The sequence below is a fragment of the Agelaius phoeniceus genome (genome assembly GCF_051311805.1).
Source record: "Agelaius phoeniceus isolate bAgePho1 chromosome W unlocalized genomic scaffold, bAgePho1.hap1 SUPER_W_unloc_2, whole genome shotgun sequence".
In the NCBI taxonomy this organism is placed as follows: Eukaryota; Metazoa; Chordata; class Aves; order Passeriformes; family Icteridae; genus Agelaius; species Agelaius phoeniceus.
The window spans coordinates 5,159,003-5,177,865 of record NW_027509867.1 but is presented as its reverse complement, the minus strand read 5'-3'; the positions used below and the strand labels follow the sequence as shown (position 1 = coordinate 5,177,865).

At 53.2% G+C, this 18,863-nt stretch overlaps 1 pseudogene; it reads right to left on the bottom strand.

Moving 5' to 3' along the window:
• LOC143692677 (uncharacterized) overlaps positions 1–18,390 on the bottom strand; it is an 81,677-nt pseudogene extending 63,287 nt beyond the window's left edge.
• Between the last annotated feature and the right edge of the window lie 473 nt (positions 18,391–18,863).

Genomic DNA, 18,863 nt, shown 5'->3' with positions numbered 1-18,863 from the left:
CTTAAAAGGAATCAAGTGACCCAGATAATAAAGATTTGCCTGAGTATTATGAAACTAACAGGTAATAAAACCTGTGTCCCTTTCCAGGCAGACATCAGCTGTGTGCCCATGAACAGGCAGTGACACTTGTGCCCTGAGGTGCCCAGCTGGGATTGGATCTCTCCCAGAGCACCTGAGGGAGAGCAGAGCACCTTGCAAGCTGCAGGTCCCTGACAGCCCCACAGGGCTCATGTCCCATCAACATCTGCTCTGCTCCAGTCTGAAACAGGGCCCAGCATGGTGCTGGGATCATCAGAGAGCTGAGGTGTGTGCTGGAATTCAATGGCCTCCCCATCCCGCAGCAGCCCTGCACTTCCCTGCTGCAGCCTTGGTCTCCAGCCCAGCCATGGAGGCTCTTTGGGCTCTGGAGTGTTGCTGCAGCCCCAAGGGCAGCTGAGCTCTGCTTTTGGCACAGTCAGGCCTGGCCAGCACAGGCCATGCTCAGCAATTGCTTGTGTGTGCCTGGCCTTGCTGTCAGCCCCGTGAGCGGCTGCGTGGCCCCTTTGTGGCCCTGTGCTGGCCCAGCCATGGTGGCCCAGCCCCTGTGCAGGCCCAGCCCAGGCCAGGAGCATTGCGGCTGGGAACGGCCCCTGTGCCGTGGTGCCCACAGCAGCCTTGGGGCTCTGTGCCCCATGGCCTCCCTGCTGGGCAGCCTCTGCCAGCTCCTGCAGAGCCCGTGGCACCTGTGGGGCTGCACAGACAGCCCTGCCCCGGGCTCTGCCGGCCTCTGGGCCAGCAGAGAGGCAGCCAGGGCTGGCCATGGCTGGGAACAGGCCCTGAGCCCTGCAGGAGGATGGAGCTGGGCCACAGCCAAACTCAGCCCAGGCCAAAGCTGGGCTCAGCAGCCAGGGCTGCCAAGGGCTGGGCACAGAGGCTGGCGCTGACAAATGTCCTGGGCCCCCTCCCTGCTCTGTCCATGCCACCAAGGGCACAGAGCAGCCTCCTCTCTGGGCCACTTGCCTGTTTGCAATGCCTTGCACAGGCGCTGGCCCTGCCCCACAAGGCCTGGCCTGAGTCCTGCCCCTGCACGCTCAGCCAGGCTGAGATGGACACTGATGGTTTCTGGGCCAGGCTCTTGGAGCCCAGCCCAGCTCCCTGCAAGCTCTGCCAGCTGCCCTGAGCTCTGGGCAGCACCAAGGGCCTCTCTGAGCCCACCCCAGCCCAGCCGGCTCTGGCCCCACAGCTCTGCTCAGGCCAGGCTGCTCTGGGCACTGGCCCCACGGCCTCAGCCCCTGCCAAGGGCACAGCAGCAGCTGCAGCTGCCACAGGACTCAGCCCCAGCCATGGGGGAAGGTGCTTGGCCAAGGCCAAAGGAGGCTCCCTGGCTGCCCTGCTCCCCTCGGCCTGAGGTGCTGAGAGCTCTGCAGCCCCTGCTGCCATCCCATCTGCCCAGGGCAGCACAAGAGCCCCGGCCTTGGGGCCCTCAAGAGCTGCTCCTGCTCCAGGCCCAGGGCCCATGCCAAAGCTGGGGCAGCCACAAAGCTGTACCCATTTCTGCTCATTGCTGCTCTCATCGGCATGGATCCATGGAGGTTGCTGATGAGTTTTACTACTCCAGAGGCCTCTTCTTTCTTGAGCTCTTCAGTTGAGGAATTCAGTGAGGAAAGCTCATAAATATTTGTGCAAAAAATCAAGAACAACAAAAGCCACAGGGAATATTCTATGTTTTTATTTATTCTGAGAATAATTAGACAGATTTCAGACATGTATTCTAAGTGAATACACTGTATTGAAAACAATGCAGAGAGAAGTGTTTTGTCATGTTAAGTTTTCTTTTCCTATTTGTAGATTGGTATCAGGAATGTTCATTTGATTTTGACTTCTAGCACCTCGTAATCCAGTCTGAACAGATATCAAAAAAAATCAAAACCCTTTATGGCTGACAATCAATAACGCTTTGTCCCCACTCCTTCCCCACCATTTCCCTCATCCAACCCCTGGAATTCCAATGGATCAGGAATGGTGTGGCCAGCAGGGGCAGGGCAGGGATACTTCCACTGTGCTTGGCATTGGTTCTGCAGCACCTCAAATGCTGTGTCCTGTTCTGGGCCTCCCAATTTAGGAAGGACATGGAGGGGCTGGAGCGTGTCCAGAGAAGGGCAACAAGGCTGGGGAGGGGTCTGGAGCACAAGTCCTGTGAGGAGTGGCTGAGGGAGCTGGGGTTGTTTATCCTGGAGAAGAGGAGGCTCAGGCGAGACCTCATCACTCTCTACAACTCCCTGACAGGAGGGTGCAGCCAGGTGGGGTTTGGGCTCTTTTCCCAGGGAACAGTGACAGGACAAGAAGACACAGCCTTCAGCTGCACCAGGGGACATTTAGGCTGGACATTGGAAATATTCTTCACACAGAGGGTGATTGGGCATTGGAATGGGCTGCCCAGGGAGGTGGGTGAGTCACCATCCCTGGAGGTGTTTAAGGAAAGACTGAATGTGGCACTCAGTGCCATGGTCTGGGTGACAAGGTGGTGTTGGGTGCCAGGTTGGACTTGATGCTCTCCAAGGTCATTTCCAGCCTGGTTGATTCTCTGATGATTGTGACACTGCAGGGCCCCGGGGAAGCAAGGGGCCATTGTGACACGGCGGGGCCTGGTGGCACTGAGAGGACGATGGTGACACTGTGTACAACATGGCAGCACAGAGCCAAGGGGCCATGGTGACACTGTGGGGCTGAATGGAAGCAAGGAGTCCATGATGACAGTCTGGGTCCTGGTGGCACCACAGAGGCCACTGTGACACTGCAGGGCCTTGTGGAACCAAGGGGCCATTGTGCCACTGTGGAACCAAGGAGACCCTTGGGAGAGCCTGGGGACAATGGAATCAAGGGGCCATTGCTCCATTGCAAGGACTCTGGGAACTGAGGGAACAATTGTGACACTGTGGTGCCCCATGGAACCAAGGGTCCCTGGTGACACTGCAGGATCTTGTGTCACCAGGGCTCCATTGTGACACTGCAGCACCACCAAGGATTCATTGTGGCACTCTGAGGCCTCCTGGAACCAAGAAGCCACTGTGACCCTGCAGGGCCTTGTGGAACCATGCAGAGCATTGTGACAGAGCAGGACCTGGTGCCATGATGGGGCCATTGTGACACTGCAGGGCCCCATGGAACCAAGGGGCCAGGGCTGCTCCTCAGGGACACCTGGAATGAAGGAAACATGTTTGACACCGTGGTGGCCCTTGGGACCAAGAGGCCATTGTGACCCTGTGGAACCAAGGAGAACATTGCTGCCCTGCCAGACCTCATGGAACCAAGGATCCATTGTGACACTGCAGGGCCCAAGGATCCAAGAGACTTTCTGACACCAAGGGATCCCATGGAATCAAAGGGACATTGTGACACTGGGAGGCCTCATGGAATCATGGAGACCATAGGGACACTCCGGGGCCTCATGGAACCATGGTGACACCAAGCTGTCTGGGAGTGTGGATCTGCTGGAGCATAGGAGGGCTCTGCACAGGGCCCTGGACAGGCTGGATCCAGGGCCCAAATCCAACAAGGTGAGGTTTAACAAGTCCCAGTGCCAGGTCCTGCACTTTGGCCACAACAACCCCTGCAGCACTACAGGCTGGGACAGAGTGGCTGGAGAGCAGCCAGGCAGAAAGGGACCTGCAGGGACTGATGGACAGCAGGCTGGACATGAGGCAGCAGTGTGCCCAGGTGGGCAAGAAGGCCAATGGCTCCTGGCCTGGCTCAGGAATGGTGTGGTCAGCAGAAGAAGGGAAGAGATGGGCTGTTTGCAGTGAAGGGAGCAGGGGTGGGAAAGAGGAAGAAATTTGTACCAGGAAGAGTAAAGAAAGCAAAGGTGAAGCCAAGGAAATGCTCAGGGCAGTTTGGGGGTGGCTGCCAGGCAGCCCTGGCTCTGAGTAACAGCGTCTGCAGTGGCACAGGAAACTCCCAGTTGATGGGAACAAACTTTCTGGCTGAGTGCAGAGGCCAGGACAAAGCTGAGTGGTTTCCCTGGTGTCCCGCAGGCCTTGCTGGCCCCAGGGGCTGATGGCATTTGTGCTCCCTCAGGTTCATGTCCCCACAGCAACAGCATGGGGGTGCTGGCCCTGCTGTGTGCAATGCAAACAGGGGCTGCTGAGGCAGTGCTGCCGTGTGTGTGCCTGCAAGGATGGGGCACCTGTGTGAGCTGGGGGAGAGGCCAGGGCTGCAGAGGGGGGATGTTGTTGGCAGGTGCATGAGGACGCTCTGGGACGCTGCCCTGGGTTGTGCAGCGCACTGGGCATGGATCAGCCCCTGCTCTGCTGCTCCTTCCCGTCTGCCCCAGGGCCCTTGCAGAGCCCCAGCCATGCTGTTTGCCCCCAGCCTGCCCACGGCCAGCCTAGGGCTGCTGACGGGGGTTTCTGTGCTGAGCATTGGCCTGGCCGTGTTCTTGAGAGAGCCTGGGCAAGGAGCCTGGAGCCCCCAGGGCCTGGCCTGAGGCGCCAGCGCTGCCCCAGCAGTGCCCATGGCCTGTCCCTGCTGCAGCCCCGGCACTGCCACCCCCAGGGCTGTGCCCGGCCCCGAGAGCACTCAGGCCCTGCAGCAACACCAGGGCCACCAGGGCAGCGGGGCAGGGCCACGGCAGCAGCACTGGCAACACCAAGTGCTGCTGCTGCTGCTGCTGGGCACAGCTGCTGGGCCAGCACTGATCTGCCCCAGCTCTGCACACAGACATTGCTGCTGCAGCTCCAGAGAAGGCAACAAAAGGGCATCTCTGCAGAAAACTCTGCTGGGAGATCCTATAGTTCCTTTAAAGTCACCAAGAGAGCAGCCCCTCATTGACACAGGGAAGGTGGAGAGACACACAATGAGAAATGGCACAAAGAATGACATTTCTTTGTAGACAGTATGAAAAAATTAAAACAAAGGGAAAAAAAGCCCCACAACCAAATCAACAAGAAGTTTTAAAGATAACTTTTATTAAAACTGATTGGGAGAATTTTCCCAGCAGTTTAATGTTTCCGAAACCATCCAGTCATCAGTCTCCTCACTGCAGCCTTGAGCTCCTGGTTCCTGAGGCTGTAGATGAGGGGGTTCAGGGCTGGAGGCACCACCGAGTACAGAACTGACAGGGCCAGATCCAGGGATGGGGAGGACAGGGACGGGGGCTTCAGGTGAGCAAATACTGCAGTGCTGATGAACAGGGAGACCACGGCCAGGTGAGGGAGGCAGGTGGAAAAGGCTTTGTGCCGTCCCTGCTCAGAGGGGATCCTCAGCACGACCCTGAAGATCTGCACATAGGAGAAAACAATGAACACAAAACAGCCAAAACCGAAACAGGCACTAACAGTAAGAAGCCCCAATTCCCTGAGGTGGGATTTGGAGCAGGAGAGCTTGAGGATCTGAGGGATTTCACAAAAGAACTGGCCCAGGGCATTGCCATGGCACAGGGACAGGGAAAATGTACTGGCTGTGAGCATAAATACATTGAGAAAGGCACTGGCCCAGGCAGCTGCTGCCATGTGGGCACAAGCTCTGCTGCCCAGGAGGGTCCCGTAGTGCAGGGGTTTGCAGATGGACACGTAGCGGTCGTAGCACATGATGGTCAGGAGGCAAAGTTCTGCTCCAGTAAAGAACACAAAGAAAAAGAGCTGAGCAGCACATCCAGTGTAGGAGATGTTGCTGGTGTCCCAGAGGGAATTGTGCATGGCTTTGGGGACAGTGGTGCAGATGGAGCCCAGGTCGCTGAGGGCCAGGTTGAGCAGGAAGAAGAACATGGGCGTGTGCAGGTGGTGGCCGCAGGCTACGGCGCTGATGATGAGGCTGTTGCCCAGGAGGGCAGCCAGGGAGATGCCCAGCAAGAGGCAGAAGTGCAGGAGCTGCAGCTGCTGCGTGTCTGCCAATGCCAGCAGCAGGAAGTGCCTGATGGAACTGCTGTTGGACATTTGCTGTGATGCCTTGGCATGGGGATCTGTAAGAAAAGTAATCATGGAATAGTTGGGTTTGGAGAGGACTTGAAATATCCCAGCACAGGCTGGGGGCACTTTCCCCCCACTGCCTGCCCAGGGCTCTGCTGCCTGGAGCTGTCCCTGCCAGCAGCTGCTTCCCTGTGGCCAGGGCTGGGCCCTGCCAGTGCTGCCAGAGCCCAGCCCAGCCCTGGGGGCTCAGCTCTGCCCTGCAGAGCCCTCCCAGCTCAGGCACTGCCCAGGGGCAGCTCTGGCTCTGTAGGCTCTGATGGCAACGTCAGAGCAACACCGAGGAGGCTGGAAAAGTGACACTGATGCAAGCTCCAAGGGGTCCTGTGGTGATTGCTGTTGCTTCCTGGTTTATTCTGATCAGAGAATTTTTTTTTTTCTCAACCTGAACTGAGAGATGAATATCAATGTGCAATTTCCAACTCAGCGCAGTAGATTTAAAAAGCAGGATATCCACTTTTATGCAGCCTCTGCCTTGCTATACTCACTGTATAATCTATTTGGAAATGTTCTGCAGTTAAATGTCATGCTGGGAGCAGTCCTGAACAATGCAGCATCCTCCCCACACAAGGAGAACACTCCCAAGCCTCACCAGCTGTCTCCTGCCACCCAGATCTTGTCCCCCAGCGCTGGCAGCAGCTGCCAGGGCTGGCTGAGAGCTGTCCCTGGCAGGCAGCAGAGTCCCTGCCCCAGCACAGCACCCTGGGCTGCAGGACCCTGCTCTGCAGGACAGCCCTGGGCACCCCTGGCTGCTCTGCACAAGAGACAAGCAGAGAATGTACTCACAGGCTCTGCAGGCATTGGCATGTTCCAGCTTGAGGAGATGGCTCCAGGAGCTGCAGCTGCACTGTCCTGCAGCCAGAGGTTCCTGTGCCAAGGGGTGGCAGTGATTGTGCCCCAGGCACTTCTCAGCCCCTTCCCAGCCCTGACTGATTGAAGCTCTCTGTGCCTCTGTGCTGTGCCTGGGCTGGCTGCAGGCAGTGCCCCAGCCCTGCTGGGCTGGCACAAGAGCTGCTCATCAAGAGAAATGTGCTTTTGAAACTCTTCTTGGTGAGCAGGAGCTGCCTCTGTGCCAGGAGCCCAGCCCAGCTCAGCAGCACAGACACAGCACAAGGACTTTAATCAGCCTCTGGGGCTTTGTGCTCAGGCCCTGAACATCAGTCCCTGAGAGGGAGATGAAGAAACCTCTGCAGAACTCCAAGGCAGAATCCAACTCCAAAGTTTCTTGGACTTTTAATGGGTCCCAGTGAGGGACACGACTGAGCAAGTGTCCCCAGGCCCCAGGCAGAGCAGAGAACTGCAGGCAGTGATGACAGGTGGGGACAAAGAGAAGCCAAGTCTTGGTGCCCTGGGGCACAGCAGGGTCTGTGCCAGCAAGGGCTGGGAGGAGACACCTTGTCCTGAGGCCCTGGGGCCTCCTGGCACAGCCCCAGCCAGGCTCGGCACTGTCAGCCCCTTGTGCTGCCCTCAGCATCCCCCCCTAGCCCATATCCCAGTGGCCTCAAGGATCTGCTGCAAGGAGTCCCTGGGGAGCCTTGCTCAGCAATGGCCCTGGGGGCTCCTTCATGCTCCCTGCAGGGGCTGCAGGTTTTTCAAAGGACTTTGGCTTTGGCTTTTGCCTTGGAGTCTCTGAGAGGTTTGTGCAATCATGGCCTCCAATTATCTGCTGTAATTAGTCCCTGGAGAGGCTTTGTCAGTAACAACACTCAGTGGGGCTCATTAATACTTCAGGGTACTTCAGTTATTTTAAGGTACTTGGTGTTTCCCTTTTGATACAGACTCTGTGAGAGGTTTGTGCAATCATGGCCCCAATTATCTGCTTTAATGAGTCCCTTGAGAGCTTTGTACTGACACTCAGTAGGGCTCATTAATGCCTTGAGATACTCAAGGTTTTTAAGTTACTTTATGGATTTAAGAATACTTTAGGTACTTTTAAGGATTTTTCTTCCCACACTGAGTCTCTGAGAGGTTTTTGTGCCATCCTGGCCTCCAGTTCTCTCCTCCAAGTAGTCCCTGAGGAGCTTGTGTTGGGTATCTTACCCCATTCTGTTTTACAAGAAAGATGGAACTGAAAGAATTTTGTAAGACCTTCTAAAATCATTCAAACAAACGTGGGACCATTAACTACAAAACAACAACCACTAAGAGAATGCATAGTCCTGTTTTAGCTAGATATCATCAAACCCTTTAGTCCCTTGGATTAGAAGAGTTTTTTGACCCAGTCTTTGTTTTCCACTTGAAGCTTCTTGAACCCTTCCTTCAGTACCTGAATGCTCTTGTGGATTGACTGGCTGTGGCTGGAGAGGTTCATGCAGCACATGCCCTCAGAGTCTACACAGCCATGCCCATGGGCCCAGAGTAAAAACTCTATCGCTGTTCTGCAAGGTGGCGTGTCTGATGGTCTCTGTGTCTGAGAGCAGCCACTCAATGTGAGGGAGGCAGCATTGGTTTGCTTACTCAACAGACACCCAGGATGGTCTGATTGTCCTAAAGCTTTAGCTGCAGCCACCCAAGGTAGTAACATGGAGGCTGCTATTCTCTTGTTTTTACTCCAATACATGACGTTATTTTTGCAATCAGATTCAATGTTGTTTGTACATCTTTTTGCTCTGTTTCTCTGGCCATTAATCATTTTTGTGTTGGGTGCCAGCAAGGTAAGCCTCCCCAAGCTACAAGGTCCGCCTTCGATGTGTGAAGGGACAGCAGGCCATGCTCTATCCCTGCAAATAAGAAGCACAACCTTTGGCAACTGCAGTGCGTAGCTACTGGACTAAGAAATCATGGGAGAGGTGTAATTACACCATTGGCTTTGGTTTTGTAAGTGGGATGGTATGGGGAGATGTCTCTCCTGATAGTTTCTTTTTTTCTTGTAATTTTGTGTCTTTCACCCTCTCCCCATCTCAGACAGTAATAAAACCTTACACAAAAGTCCATTTTTACAGAGCTGAGAATTTCTACCCCCTGAGTTCGAGTGGTGCATGCAGGAGCTTGTGGGTCCAGTAGTCCCAAGCACTGACAGGGTTGCACTTCTATTTGCCGTCAGGATTGTCACCTGGCATACTGCAAATGGCACCCTCAGTTATTGGCCAGACATCTGTAGGCAACCCCACTAGGCAGGTGGAGAAGGGGTCGTCAGGGCTAGCAACAGACAGGCACAGGGGGTCTTGTTTCATGGTTTTTGCTAGAGTTATCCATACACTGTGCTTTGGCTGTGGGACTACCTATCCACTCAGGAAGAGCATTGTTGCAAACAGGCTGAGGAATGTGAGTAGAAACTTTTCATGTGTCATCTTTGAAAGAATTGCCTGGTCTGAAAATTGTCTAGTCTGTCAGGTGTTAGGATCGCTGTCCTGTGGGTTTTGACTTGGGGTAGACTTGAGGGCTCCTTTGATGAATCCTTGGTCAGCAGCTGCAGGTAGGGCTTTATGTTCTTAGCTGGTATCCACCGAGGTCCTTTACCACAAATGGTCTTGTTGTGGCAATTCAGTCTTCAGGTCCTTTGATGTTAATAAGTTCTGCACTTTGGAGACTGTCACTGTCACCTCCAATCTCGGACAATATTCCTGCAGTAGCTGTGAACACCCAGTTAGGAGCCCACTTGGATTGTGAGATACCTGTCACGTCTGCTCCCATGTCCACAAGCCCTGTCAAAACAATCTTTTCATTGTTAAGTTCCAGAGTGCAGGTGATTTTTGGTTGATCGCGATTTATCACCTGGGTCCACATCCCTAGTGAAGTGTCATTGGCATCCTGTTTGGGGAGTATTATGGCTTGTGCAATTGTTAGTTCTTAGGGTATAAAACAAGGTGGGTCGGGAGACAGGGCCAGCACTGTAATTTCTTTTTGTGAGGCCACTGATAGTACGGATGGCAATACAAAAAATCCTTCAGTCCTCGATGGGCAGTTTCCTAAGGTTAATAGTTCACAGGGCCAATCTTCAGGCCCCAGCTGTCCTGTCAATATTGCATGGGCAAAATAGTCTGTTAAAACAACAGACTTCACACTCACCAAGACCCGGGACAAATTTTGCCCCTGGTGGTGTTTGGCAACTGGGAGACGAGGTGCTGGAGTTCAGTGCTCCATGGTTTGTAATAGGTGTTTGTGCTACTTGACCTTCGTCAGTTGTAGGCATCGTTGGTTTGAACATTTGTGTCAGAGTGTGAGGCTGCCTTGCACTCCAGTGGTAGTTTTTTTGACAGCTGCTTGATGTAGTTACCTTTTGAGAAATTCCACTTAATTTGATGTTGATTTCTGTTAGGGACTGGATAGTCCCTTCCCCTCTGGAGACAATCTTTTCTAAAATGTCCTTGTTGACCACACTGGAAACATATTTTTGGGCCCTGTAGATGTTGCTGGGCCCCCTTAAAGGGGAAATACATGGCCCCTAGGGCTTCTACAACTCCTTGCCCAATGCCTGGGCTTGTACAGCTGCTCTGTGTTCTGTTGTTCTGAGGCAATTAAAGGCCTCAGTCATCTGCAGGAGTGTGGGTTCTGGCTGTAATGGAAGGGCACACAGCACTTTCGTACATTCTAGGTTGGCATTGGCAACTCCCAATGATTTTGGTAATTCATTTTGAGCTTTTTATCCTGGACTTGTTTCTCTAGTGCCTGTTTAAGGTGATAAAAAAATTTCATGTAGGGCTCTCCATGTTCTTGTCTTATGTTTACATAGTCCGAATTGGGGGTGCTACCATCCAGTACCTAGATTAAAGCTTTCAAAGCCATCTCTTTGATATCATCCAATACTTCTCTGGGGATACCTGCTGCTTGACCATCTGGTAGGCTGTGTTGTCCTTCTCCAACGAGATGGTTGATTGTCAATTCTGCCCTTGCCTCATTATTAGCATAGTCTGCTATTAATGGATTTAGTTCCTTCCATCCCCCTTCCCACAGGGTGTACTCTGTAGGTGACAACAACCTGGTCATAATATATTTTAAATCATAGGTGGTTAAGACATTTGCTGTAAACATGGCCCTCATTAGGCCATTAAAACAAGTTAAGTCCTTCCTATGGTCTTTAGCTGCCCTACACAGATCCTTGATTTCCCCGTAAACCAATGGCTGACACTTGGGATTCTGCCCCCTTCTTTCATAACATACAGGGGCAATGAGGACTTTTAAGGTTATTTGCCAGTCTCCTTCCTTAACTGGAGGCATGGCCCAGGGTGGAGAGGATGATTGACAGTGGGGGCGTGACCTGCAGTTGTGGGGGTGGAGTCTGGAGGTTCATTCAGGGCAGAAGAGAAAGTTGTGGTAGCAGGAAGTGGAGGAGCCAAGATGGAGGGAGGATGGTTGGGCTCCCGAGCCACATTCAGGCTCCTTCTGTCTTGAGTCTCCAGGGCATGATGCTCCAAGACAGCGTGGCCATTGCCATCTTGGACCATCATGGAAGGTCTGAGAAAGGCATGTTTGAGGGAAGGTTCTGAGTTAGGAGTGACCAACGGATCGAGTTTTCGAGACACTGCTTGCTGGTGAAGGGTCTCAAGGATGGTGTGGAAGATGAGGAGCATGCGGGGTGCAATGGGGTCCCTTTTGATTGAAACGTTGTACAGTTTAACTCCCACTGAGTCCCAAAATTCAGTGGTATGGATTTCATGAGCAGAGGCGTCTGGAATATTTTTAATGATCCACCTCATGATTGATTTTAATTTCTTCTTTGAAAATATTTTGTCATGATCAGTGAGAATTAACTTAAAGCATCCATATATGCTGCTTTCTAATTTGGACATCTGGCTGCCCATTTTTCTCTTTCTCCACCTTATGGGGAAGAGCCACGAGAACACCCCAAATCAATTATGGGACATGGGTGCATAGTGTAAAAACACAGTGGCAAAAAGGGCAACAAATGTTTTGCATTTCCCCAAACCCACCTGCAATCCTATGCGGGTGAAACCATTTTTGTCCCTGCTGATCCTGGGCAAGGTCCCTTGAAGCAACGATGAATCCGCCGGGCCCGGCACAATCCAAAATCTCCGGGAGCCCTGGCCTATCCATCAGCTAACCCCAGCTGACGTGACTGACACAGGGAGCCCTGAGTGTCATGGTCCCTGTTCGGGTGTCAAATGTCACAATGAGGGTGGCTGTGACAAACCTCTCTGGTTCCCTGACCTCAGGGCGAGGTTTGCAAAAATGAAAAGGAGCAGGATCAATGGAGTTGTTTAAAAGGAACTTTAATAACAGGGTGGGAAACAATAAACATGGAGAAGTCGAGCACAGTATGAGGGGCAGGTTCCAAAGACCCAAGAAAAAAGGGAGCAACAACATGTACACATGGGGGTAGAACACTCTGGAACAATAACCCTATAGGGGAAACAAGTAACCAATAGGGGAATAGAACTTGGACAAGTTAGCATAACAACACTAAAGGCTTTTTGGAGAATTTTCAAGCTCACCTTAATTTAAACAAATGATTCCCAGGGCTTGAAACTCACGCCCAGTACTTCTGGGGTAAAATCTGTCTGAGTTACAGCTGGGCTAACTCCCACACCGCAGCTTTGCTCTGGTCCTTTGGGATCATGTGGCCCAGCAGAGCCACAATGATGTCCTTGGTTCCATGAGGCTCCACAGTGTCACAATGGTGCCTTGGATCCATGGTACCCTGCAGGGTCACAATGTCCTCTGCATTTCAGAAGACCCCAAAGTGTCCCAATGGTCTTCAGGGTTCCTCAAGACTCCACCGTGTCACAATGGCCCCATGGATCCATGGTACCCACAGTGTCACAATGATCCATCCCCTTGGTTCCACAAGTTCCCACAGTGTAACAATGCCCTTTGCCTCCACAATGCCCTGCAGTGTCACAATGGCCTCCATAGGAAGGAAACAAGTGAGCCCCAGTGGTGCAGGGGCAGATGAGAGGCAGCCACCTGAGGCCAAGGCTGGCCAGACATGACTGTATTGGTCGATTTTTTTGGAGAGTAACCGTTGAATATATGGAATTTTTGAGGTGGAATCCTAATTTCAGCCATGGGCGCCTAGACAAGGAAGACAGTTCTTTTCCATAGGAATAAAAGCACAGAGCCCCAGTGCTTCACAGTCAGATGGGAAGTGGCCCTTGACATGCCAAATTCAGTGGGACCTGTCAGACAGCCCCCAGGAGGCCAAAACAGGGAGACCTGTTCCATGTTCCATGGACTTCATGGGTGCCCACACTGTCACAATGGTCTCCTTGATTCCATGAGCTCTGGCAATGTCACAATGGCTTCTTGGTTTCATGAGCCCCAACAGAGTCACTTGGCTCCATGCAGCCCCACGCAGCCCCGCTGTGAAACAATGGCTCCTTGTTTCTATTTTAAATCAATCCCAATCAAACCACAGTTTGATCATTGATCCTTGCTTCCACAGGGCCCATGATTTGCACAATGGTCTCCTTGATTCCATGATTCCTGGATTCCACAGTCTCACCATTGTTTCCTTGGATCTCCATTGTCACAACTGACCCATGGTTCCATGAGGTTCCGTAGTGTCACCGTGGTCGCTGTCAGAGGCTGGATGAGATCCATGTCCCCATGAGACACCTTGGGATGCTCGGAATGCCCGTGTGGGGCCAGGGCCGGGTCAGGCCTTGGTTTGTGGTGGGACAGAGCCCCGCCCCCAGCCCTGGCCTGGCAGAGCTGCCAATCAGACAGCAGGGGCGGTGCTAACCCAGCTCTGATTGGCCCAGCTGTCAATCAATAAATCAATCAATCAATCACACAGCAGCAGCTGGTGCTACCCTGGCGCTGATTGGACAAGCAACTGGCAGTCCCACCCTAGGGGCAGGGCCATGAAGGCCCAGGGGATTAAAAGCTGGAGCACGAGGCCAGCCCAGGGTCTGGATCCTGCCTTCTGCTGGGGTTCCTCTGTTGGTGATGCTGGAACCCCAGCAGTTGGTACCCATGTGTGTGTCTTTCTATGGATCTTCTGTCTTTCTGTTGTTCTCTATTTCTTCTCCTTTGAATCCTACTTCCCTGGAACATTTTTGCGTAACTTCACATGTTAAGGGTTAAAGGATTTTACGTTAAATGTGTGGGAATCCAGGGCACTGGGAATATTTCTCTGTCTTCTCTGAGGAGTCCTGACCCCCAGAGAAACATTGCCTTTAACCATCACCCATGGAGAGGACTTCCAGGACTTTGAGACAGATTAGAATTTACCCAAGTGTAAAATAGATCGGAGGCTAGTATAGCATGTCACTTGGGTGAGAAATTTCGGTTTTGGGATTTTTAGTATGGTGTAGATAGGAAGCAAGATGGAGGAATTGGGGTGTAGTCCCTGTCTTCTTCTTCCTCTACTCCATTTTCTGCAGTGTTGGTGGCAGAGGGTGATTTGTCAAGGAAAGCACAGTGCAGAGGTTATCTGGACAGTTAAGGGATGAGCTACTGGTAGATAAGTAGAAATAATGTATGTTTTAAGAGTTAAATGGATGAGACAACTTTAAGGACCTTGAAACTGTACATTTCAGAGCAATTTTGTGGTGCTTTTTCAGTGCACTGAGCCTGGTGTGGACAGCAATGCAAACCTTTAGATATAATAAGAATAAACAAGAAGCTGAAGACTGAAGAAGTCCCGTGCAGCTCCTTTTACGTGGCACAGAACTGCTACAGGAGGGTTTCCTCCATCCAGGGAGCCCCCACAAAGGCCCATCATGAAACAAACATCAATAACTGGTGCTCTGACAATGTTTGTTATAAGTTGGCTTTTTTCCAAAAGTTGTTTACTGAAAGGTGTTGTCTTAATTGGCCAATCATGGGAAATGTGTTGATGAAATGACCAGTGAGGTCCACCTGTAGCAAACCAAGATATAAAAGAAGAGGATTGAAACAACAGGTGACTTTTAGCCCTTAGCCTTCTGATCTGAGTCTGTGTCATCTCTGACTCAAAGGTGACATTTGGGGATCTGTGGGGGCTATTGGGGATCCTTTCTGCACCTTGTGACCCAACAGGAGCTTCTCTAATAAACGCTGCCTGAAGCTCCCACTGTGGTCATGACAGGAACCCCTGTGAGTGTCTGGGACATCCCGGCTCTTTGGCAGCCTGGGGACTTCTGGGATGTCACCGTGGAGCCCCCGTGAGTGCCTGTGACAGATTGGTGCCTTTGCAGCCCAAGGTGCCCTGGGATATCACCATGGAATGGCTGTGACTGCCTCTGACCACAGGGCTCTTTACCATTCCCAGAAAGCCCTGGGAGGTCTCCATGGAGCCCCTGTCTCTGCCTGTGACATTCCAGCTCTGGAACAGCCTGGAGACTCTTGGAAAGATCCCATGGAACCCCTCTGAGGGCCTGTGACAAATCTGATCCTGAGCAGGACACCATCCCCAGCCCCCTGTTGCTATGGTCAGTTTCCATGGCAACCATCCCCAGGCCCTTGTTGCTATGGTCAGTTTCCATGGCAACCATCACCAGCCCCCTGTTGCTATGGTCAGTCAGTTTCCATGGCAACCATCCCCAGGCCCTTGTTGCTAGGGTCAGTTTCCATGGCAACCATCCCCAGCCCCCTGTTGCTATGCTCAGTCCCTTGGCAGCTCCATGTAGACCCCATGCCAGGGGTGGTTGCCATGGACACCAGCTCAGGCCTGCAGCCAGAGCCCGTTGCCATGGCAACCATTGGCAGCCCCATCCCCAGGCTGATGGGATCCCAGAAGCACAGAATTGGCTGAGCTGGGAGGGACCCATCAGGATCCTCCAGTCCAACTGCTGGCCCTGCACAGGACACCCCAACAATGCCAGCCTGGGCCTGGCAGCGCTGGCCAAACGCTGCTGCAGCTCAGAGAGCCCTGGAGCTGGGACCCTTCCCTGGGGAGCCTGGCCAGGGCCCCAGCAGCCTCTGGCCAAAAACCTTTTCCTGACATCCAAGCTGAGCCTGCCCCGACTCAGCTGCAGCCGCTCCCTCCACTCCTGTCCCTGGGCACCAGAGGGAAGAGGTTCCCAGAGCCCCAGCCAGGGACCCGCTCCCAAGGCTGCTGCCATGGCCACCAGGGCTGGCACCAGCTGGGATGCTTGGTTTCCACGGGCCGGGCTTCAGCAATGGGATTCCCCAATTTCCTGCTCCTGCTAAAACCACGCTGCCCTCGCTGCCCTCCCGCCTCCCATGGAAAGCACAAAAGGCAAAGATCCCGGACTGGGAGAAGAACAATTTATTGGGAACAGCAACGAGATAAGGAACAAACAGGAACAGAAACAATATTGATAACAGAAGGGATAAGTAAAACTATTTACAGAGAAAACATCAACATCAAAAACTGGCTCTTCCTGGTAATGTATTTCCTCCTGTCTGGAAAGGACACACTTGTCCTCAGGGAGGGAAAGAGAGAGTCCCTTTCCTGCCCCTGGCAATGACCTGAGGTGGGAGTGAATGTAATGACAGGGCCATGGCCAGACCCTCATGTTCTCCCATCCCACATCATGTCATTGGTAGGGGCAACAAAATGTACAGGTGTCTTCCCAGCATGGATCACAGGGAAGATGGATCACCAGGGCTCTGGCCAACGTGGGGTCTCCAATGGGGGATGAATTTGGAACAGTGTGCGAAGCTCCTGCTGCACTTGGGGCATTTGCAGGGCTTCCCTTACTGGTGCCTCCGTTGGTGTTTGGTCAGGTCAGAGCCCTGGGTGAAGCTCTTCCCACAGTAGGACACTCGTAGGGCCTCTCCCCAGTGTGGATGCATTGGTGGATGATGAGGGCAGAGCTGCAGCTGAAGCCCTTCCCACACTCCCCACACTCGTAGGGCCATTTCCCAGTGTGGATCATCTGGTGGCTGATCAGGGTGCTGCTCTGCCTGAAGCTCTTCCCACACTCCAAGCACTTGTGGGGCTTCTCCCCATCATGAAGCTGCTCCTGGGCCACCAGCTCCGAGCTCTGGCTGAAGCTCTGTCCACCTTCCTGGCCCAGGGTGGGTCTTTCCTCCTCAGAGCACACTGGGCTGGGTTTGGAGCCCCTCCTCCTGTGGGATCTCTGGGACTTGTCCTCCACGTTGGAATTCTGCACCGTGGAGCCACTAAAAATGGCCTCTTCCATGAAGTTCTGCCACAGGGATTTGCCCTCCCTGGTCTCCATCCTCAGCTCCTTTTGTGGGGGAGGAAGGCCAAGGAGAGGATGGGATTTGCCTCCGTGCCAGAGGGAAGGGGAAGGAGATCCCCCCAGTGCATCCCCAGCAGGACAGGGTTGGCAGCAGGGTTGTCCTGCAGCCAGGGGCTGTGCTGGGCTGGGAGATGGAGCAGGAGAGAGGGGGAAAGGGGCACTGACTTCCTCCTCACCTGCCTGGGGCTCCTGGGGCACCTTCTTCTTCCTCACAGCCTCCTCCTCCATCTGGCCAAGTTTACAGGATGGAAAATCCTGTTTTGGGAAGAAAACAAGGGATGAGTACATTGAATTTTGTACTTGTTTGAAGGCAAACCTGGGGAGGGTCTAAACCAGGATTACAATTTAAGAAGAAAATGAAGATCAAGGCAATGATACAAAAACACTGCCCTAAACTGACAGAGTCAGGATATAACCTGACACCCTGTTGCTCAGGGTGGTGGCAGCAGTTCCATTAAATGGTGGCTGCAGTCCTGTGGGAGTGATGAACGTGATTCTGTCCAAGCAGTGATCCTGTAGAAGGGTCTGGTCTTCCTCTGCAGGTCCAGTGGTGGTTCTGGAGCTCTTGTCCTCTGGGAATCCTGTAGGCAAGCTGCTCCTGGTGTTGCAAGGCTCAGCTTATATCCAGGTAGGAATGCTTGGATCCTCCCCCTGGGCGGAGCATCCCACAATGGGAGGATGGAATTTGATCGGTCCTGCAGTGACACTCAATGGCCCATTCCCAGAAGATATCTCCCCTGGAGGGCGTTATCAGGGCTGAGTCATGGAAGAGATCAAGAACACTGCCCCACCTGTTTCTAGCAGTTGATGAAGATGGGCATTGAAAACATGCATTTGGTTCCATCTTACATTGCAGCCTGAAACAGTGGGGGAATCCCTGCTCAGGGGGTGAACACCACCCCCCTTACCCAAACTGGTTTAGGTGTGAAACCCCCACCCCGGGAAGGCCACACACACAGGGGACAATGTCACACTTGCGCTGCCCCAGGGGAGGTCTCTGTCCCTGTCACTCCATGGCTGTCCCCCCTTTTCTCTTTCATAGGCCGTCGGATTTGCCAAATCTAAGAATAAGTTTTTTCTTTGTCCCTGTCACCTTTGTGACATCTACACAGAGCTTTTCATTCCTTTTCATAATCTTTTCATAACAGAGGTATCACAATGTGTTGGGCCGAATTTCCACTTTTCTTTTATCAGAATGTGCCAGCAGCTGAGCTGGAGCTGTGCAGGACCAATGGATTTTGGAATTGCCACAGAATCGCTTCTAGTGTCAGTTTAATAAGTTTTGGGATTTGTTTGCGTTTTCACCACAAGTGACTTGTGGGAAGAGCAAATTCAAGGCATTTTCTGTAGGGTCAAGATTGATTTTTGTCAAGAAACAACTTTACTTTGTCCATTGCCCAGGGGATGCTCAAGGGGTCTCTGTGCCACTTGCCCTTGGGGATGCTTGGGAGGGGCTTAGGAGAGTTTGTCCCTGTCCTTGTCACCCCAGGCCATTCCCCAGGGGTGTCCCTGTCCCTCTCACCCCAGGCCATTCCCCAGGGGTGTCCCTGTCCCTCTCACCCCAGGCCATTCCCCAGGGGTGTCCCTGTCACCCCAGGCCATTCCCCAGGGGTCTCCATCATTCTCACCCCAGGGAATGCCTGGGGGGTCTCCCTCCCTCTCTCCCCTGTGCCAGGGGGTGCTCGGGGCAGTCTCTGTCCCTCTCAGCCCAGGGGATGCTCGGGGCTCTCTGTCCCCTGGCTCTGGGGGATGCTCGGGGGGTCTCCATCCCTCTGGCCTCAGGCAATGCCTGTGCAGGGCTGGGCACCAGGGGCTCTGTGTCCCTCTCACCGCTGAGGCTGCTCGGGGCTGGGGGGGCTCTGCCACC